The sequence below is a fragment of the Carcharhinus amblyrhynchos genome, chromosome 16, assembly GCF_965287045.1.
Source record: "Carcharhinus amblyrhynchos chromosome 16, sCarAmb.v2.hapA, whole genome shotgun sequence".
In the NCBI taxonomy this organism is placed as follows: Eukaryota; Metazoa; Chordata; class Chondrichthyes; order Carcharhiniformes; family Carcharhinidae; genus Carcharhinus; species Carcharhinus amblyrhynchos.
Window position 1 is genome coordinate 4,426,314 of NC_137339.1, and position 6,226 is coordinate 4,432,539.

Genomic DNA, 6,226 nt, shown 5'->3' on the forward strand with positions numbered 1-6,226 from the left:
TTATTCACGTCCTCCGTGAAGACAGAAACAAAAAAGTTATTCAATACCTGAGCCATATCCCCATCCCCTACCACTAGGTCCCCTTTCTCATCCTCTAAAGGACCAACATTCACCCTAGCCAGCCTCTTCCTTTTTATATATTTATAAAAACTCTTGCTATCCTTTTTTATATTAAGCGCTAGCCCAGCTTCATAGTTTCTCCTACCCTTCTTTATCAACTTCTTTGTCAATCTTTGTTGACATTTAAACCTCTCCCAATCCTCTTCTCACCCACTACTCTTAGCTACTCTAAATTCCTCCGCTTTTAATTTAACACTTTCCTTCACCTCCTTCGTTATCCACGGCTTATTACCTCTCCTCCTACGGCCCTTTTTGACCATCGGAATAAATTTCCGCTGAGCACCAAGAAAGATCTCCTTAAAGATCCTCCACTGCTCCTCAGCAGACCCTCCCTCCAACGCGCTCCCCCAGTCAACATTCACCAATTCTTCTCTCATCCTACCATACTCCCCTCTATTCAAACAAAGTACACGTGTCCGGGAACCCACTTTCTCCTCCTCCATCTGCACCAGAAACTCCACCATACAATGATCACTCTCCCCAAGAGGATCCTTCACCGCAAGGTCCCTAATTCTACCCGCCTCATTACATAGCACGAGATCCAAGATAGCTCTCTCCCTCGTCGGCTCCAACACGCACTGTTCCAGGAAACTATCCCGGCAGCATTCCAAGAACTCCTCCTCGAGCCCACCGCTTCCAACTGCCATAACTAAACTAAAAAAAACCTTCTGCCCTTACTCGGTCCATATCTCTCTATTTCCTCCCTATTCATGTACCACCCAGATGCCTCTTAAATGTTGCTAATGTGCCTGCTTCACCACCTCCTCTAGCAGTGCATTTCAGGCACCCACCACGCTTCATGTAAAAAACCTGCCCCGCACATTTCTTTTAAACGTTTCCCCCCTCACTTTGAACCTGTGCCCCCTTGTAATTGACACTTCCACTCCTCTGACTATCCACCCTGTCTATGCCTCTCATAATTTTGTAGAACTCTTATCAGGTCTCCCCTCAGCTCCCATCTTTCTCCATTATCTGGAGGATATTTTAGTTATGGGCTCCACAGAAGAGGAGAAGAACTTAGAAGAAACTTTCTGGACATTACAGGAGCATGCTCTGCAAGGAAAAACAGACAAGTGTGAGTTCTTTAGAGACTCCATTGTTTATGCTGGCCATGTAATCAATGGTGAAATCGACGTGACGGCTCTTACCCTCTTCCTTCTCCCAGGACATCCTGATGAACGGTCACTGGACATAGTTATAGATGACCTCAGGCCGGCCACCTGGCCTTTTTTTCACCTTCTCCTTGTATATGGGGTAACCTTCAATACCCAATCTGATCTTCTTCAATCCTCGCTCTTTCAAAACAGTCTTGGCCACGACTTTGTTTTCAATATATTTGAAGAATCGGTATAATTTTATTGTAAATAGTTTGTGAATATTCCTCTCCCCTCTGCGGTGGGATCAAGTCAACCACATCATCATCGGTTAATACTACAATGTGGCATTCCCAGTCACCACTTTGAGCTCTGGCCACCATCAGTGGAAGAATCATTTCCTTCAGGTAGGATTCAAACTGCTTGTGTGCTCCATCACTGGAGGGTTCACGCATTAGAGCACTGAGATCTCTGCATTTGATGGTACTGTAATCAAAGGAGATGCAGAGGTAGTCACAACCTTCTCTCAGTTCAGGTATTGAGATCCCATCAGAACAGCGGATTATGCCAGTCTTGTAGTAATCCAAAATGGCTCGAAACACTGTAGAGCGAATTCCTTCTGCGACCTTGTACTCTCCCTTTTCATTTGGACGTGTGAAATTGTGCTCTGTACCTGACCCAAACATCCTGTCCAGCATTGTGTTGGGTTGTGCAGTGAAAATGGAAGGATCCATAACAAATCTGGTGTTGTCAACAATGAGCGTAACCCATTCTGAAGTTCGGACGCTTCGAGTTCCTTCTTTTACATTCTCGTACACGAAAACCATCTTTCCTGCTGACTTGCATGTTCCGTCAGCACTGGACTGGCCACAACTTTGACCGATGTTGCCAACACTGCTGGAGCCAATTGGGGAAATCTTTTGAAGACGATGGCTGCTAGGCTGTGATGTGGAAGTATGATCCTTTTCTCTGTCACCATGATGCTGCCTAGTTGGCGAAGTCACATTCCTAATGCATGGAGTGAGCTACCCTTCTGTCCTTTCGTGTGATGAGTCGCGAGACTGATTGCTTGACCTGCGGCGATCCCGTGATCGCTCATTGCCGGTGGCTGCATGGCGGTTCATTTTGTTAATACGTGCTGTCCCAAACTTTGGCGTGCGTGAAGGGGCACTGGAGTGCTTATAGAGTCTGTGAGGTCTGTTGTGAAAGGGCCGATCCCAATTTTCTGGATCACTAGAATTACTATCATAAGGGTATGGCCGTGCAGCCATCCCGGTCTAAGGACCTCTGCTTTACCAATGCCTTTAGTTCACACACAAGGCATTCATAACCTGGCCAGACCGAGACTGGGTCAGCCGATTCTCTTCTTTACTCAGATGGTAGTAAGGACGTGGAATGCCCTGCCTGCAGCAGTTGTGGACTCGCCAACTTTTAAGGGTGTTCAAATGGTCATTGGACAGGCATATGGATAACATTGAAATAGATTAGGTTAGAGGGTCATTAGATTCATTCCACTGGTTGGTGCAACATTGAGGGCCGAAGGACCTGTACTGCGCTGTAATGTTCTATGTTCTATGGTGAAGGTCAACACATGGTGCCCGAGAAGATGGAGGCTATCATGACAGCCCCTAGACAAGAGCATGCATCTTAATTACAATGTTCCTGGGATTGGTGAACTACTATGGCAAGTTTGTGCCAGGTCTGGCAATTGTGCTAAAACCCATATATGAGTTGCTTGGGAGAGGGTGGCTGTGGAAATGGGCCCAGGGGTGTGAGGAGGCTTATGGGAAGATAAAACAAGCCTTAAAGAGGTCAGAAGCGCGAACCCCTTTCAGGCCAGTGAGCCTTACGTCAGTGGTAGAGAAATTATTAGAAAAGATTCTTAGGGAAAGGATTTACTCCCATTTGGGAAAATATGGACTTATTAATGATATACACCATGGCTTTGTGCGGGAGAGGTCGTATCTCACAAACCTGCTTGAGTTTTTTGAGGAAGTGACAAAGATGATTGATAAGAGCAGGGTAGTGGGTGTTGTCTACAGGGACTTTAGCAAGGCCTTTGACAAGGTCCCTCTTGGCAGGCTGATACAGAAGATGAAATCACATGGGATCCACGATGAGCTGTAAGATGAATGAACTGGTTTTGCCATAGAAGACAGAGTAGAGGTGGAAGGGTGTTTTACTGACTGGAGATCTGTGACCAGTTGTGTTCTGTAGAGATTAGTGCTGGGGTCCGTGTTGTTTATTGTATATATAAATGATTTTGGAGGAGAATGGACATGGTCTAATTAATAATTCCGCTGATGACACAAAGATTGGGTGAGCTGCAGATAGTAAGGACGATTGCCAGAGGCAGGACAGCAGGATATAAATTGGCTGGGGACTTGGGCAGAGAAATGGCAGAAGAAATTTAATCTGGACAAATGTGAACTGATGCATTTTGGAACGTCTGATCATAGAATCATAGAAACCCTACAGTGCAGAAAGAGGCCATCTGGCCCATCGAGTCTGCACCAACCACAATCCCACCCAGGTCCTACCCCCATATCCCTACACATTTACCCACTGATCCCTCTAACCTACACATCTCAGGACACTAAGGGACAACTTTAGCATGGCCAATCAACCTAACCTGCACATCTTTGGATTGTGGGAAGAAACCGGAGCACCCAGAGGAAACCCATGCAGATATGAGGAGAATGTGCAAACTCCACACAGTGACCCAAGCCAGGGATTGAACCCAGGCCTCTGGAGCTGTGAAGCAGCAGTGCTAACCTCTGTGCTACCATGCTGCACAGGAAGGTATTATACAGTGAATGGCAGAACTCTTAGAAGCATTAACATACAGAGAGATCTAAGTGTAAAGGTCCATTGTTCCCTGAAAATGGCCACAGAAGTCGATAAGGTGGTCAAGAAGACATATGGCATGCTTGCTTTCATTGGTTGGGAATATAAAAGTTGGCAAGTCATTGCAGCTATATAGAACTTTAGTTAGGCCACATTTGGAATATTGCATACAGTCTGGTCACCAACTACCAAGAGGATGTGGAACTTTAGAGAGGGTACAGAAAGGATTTACCAAGATATTATCTGGTCTGGAAGGTATTAGCTATGAGGAGAGATTGGATAAACAGCTTGTTTTCACTTGAACGTCAGAGGCTGAGGGGCGATCTGATAGTTCACAAAATTAAGGGAGGTGTGGATAGAATGGATATTCAGAGTCTTTTTCTCAAGGTAGAAATGTCAATTACTAGGGGACATAGGTTTAAGGTAAAGGGGGAAAGTTTAAAAAAAATGTGAGAGGCATGATTTTTTACACGAGGGTGGTAAATGCCTGGAATGCACTGCCAGAGGAGGTGGTAGAAGCAGATACAATAGCAATGTTTAAGGCAGATTTTGACAGATACATGAATAGGCAGGGAATAGAGGCATATGGACCTGCAAAAAGTCTAGTTTAGAAAGGCTCCATGTGTCATTGCAGGTTTGGTGGGCTGAAGGGCCTTTTCCTGTGCTGCTCTGTTGTTTGTTCCTTTTGCTCTTTGACCTGAAGTTGCCACTGCAATTAGCCTGTGACACTTCACTTAATGGGTTTGGCACTGTACTGTCACATATTTTGCCAAATAGAGAGGTCGTTGATGAAAATGGAGGAAAACCATGCCCAAGTTTAAAAGGAAGTATTGAGCATTGTGTTTGGTGTAGATAAATTCACAAATTTCCTTTATGACAGGCATTTTGTACTGCTGACCGACCACTGGCCACAAACCACCATTTTTGGGCTGTATGTGGAGATGCCATCAATGACGAGCATATCTACAGAGATGGGTACTGCTTCTATTATCATACTGTTATAAGATAATCAGTGAAGCATGACAACGCAGATGTCACTGACTCTAACCTGTTAAGATGTTCAATAAACCATTCCTTGTTTAACTTACGCCAACCTATCTCATGGTCTTTCATTAGTTATTAATTAGACCCATAATTAATTGTTCTCACTGGAGCGACGGAGGTTGAGAGGAGACCTGATACAAGTCTGCAAGATTATGAGAGGCATGAACAGCGTGATAGAAGCTTTTTCCCAGGGTGGAAGAGTCAATTACTAGGGGGCATAGGTTTAAGGTGCGAGGGACAAGGATTAAAAGAGATGTACGGGGCCGATTTTTTTCACAGAGTTGTGGGTGCCTGGAACTTGTTGCTGGGGGCAGTAGTGGAAGCAGATACGGTAGTGACTTTTAAGAGTCGTCTTGACAAGTACATGAATGGGATGGGAATAGAGGGATATGATTCCTGGAAGGGTAGGGGGTTGTAGTTAAGTCGGGCAGCATGGTTGGTGCAGGCTTAGAGGGCCGAAGGGATTGTTCCTGTGCTGTAATTTTCTTTGTTCTTTGTGTAATACATGCCCCTGTAATCTTTCCTGCTTTCAGATCACAGCTTTAGGTTTGTGCATTTTTTCTTTCTAGATAATCAAGGTGGCCATGCAATGGAGGAACACTGAGAGAATGATCATGAAGACAGAGTACTGTCACTTTATTTCACACTAGAGTTTCTTCAAGGTGATCTATAGTTGGGGTGTCAGTCTTTCAGCTCCCATTTTGGAATCTGTGTCCTCATAACCTGGAATGTCAGGCGTAGTGTCAACTTCTAGTTGTGGCTCAATGCTGGCAGTGGTTATTACCATGGTTTGTAATGAGCCTTCCAGGGCATGGGTTTCCTATTTGTGAGATGGTCCAGGTACTTCCTCACAATTTTATCTGCACTTGGACCTTATGAGACATATGCCCCTTTTTTTCTGTTACAATCCTAGGGACCCAACTGAGACCGTCGACAAAGTTCCTCATGTGGACCGGGTCACTGCTTTTGAATGCACTTGAAGAATCACAGTTCTTCTGGCTCTTTTGTTGGGACTCCATCCTCTTAATCTTGATGAAAGTTTCCATCCCATCCTCACTGCCAATGCGATAATCTTGTTGATGCTGGCCTCCCATCAGCACTTTATTTAGAATGTGCGTAAG

General features: G+C 45.0%; 1 pseudogene; it reads right to left on the reverse strand.

Moving 5' to 3' along the window:
* Positions 1–1,158: 1,158 nt before the first annotated feature.
* On the reverse strand, positions 1,159–2,545 carry LOC145354077 (BTB/POZ domain-containing protein 10 pseudogene; annotated as a pseudogene).
* Positions 2,546–6,226: the final 3,681 nt, after the last annotated feature.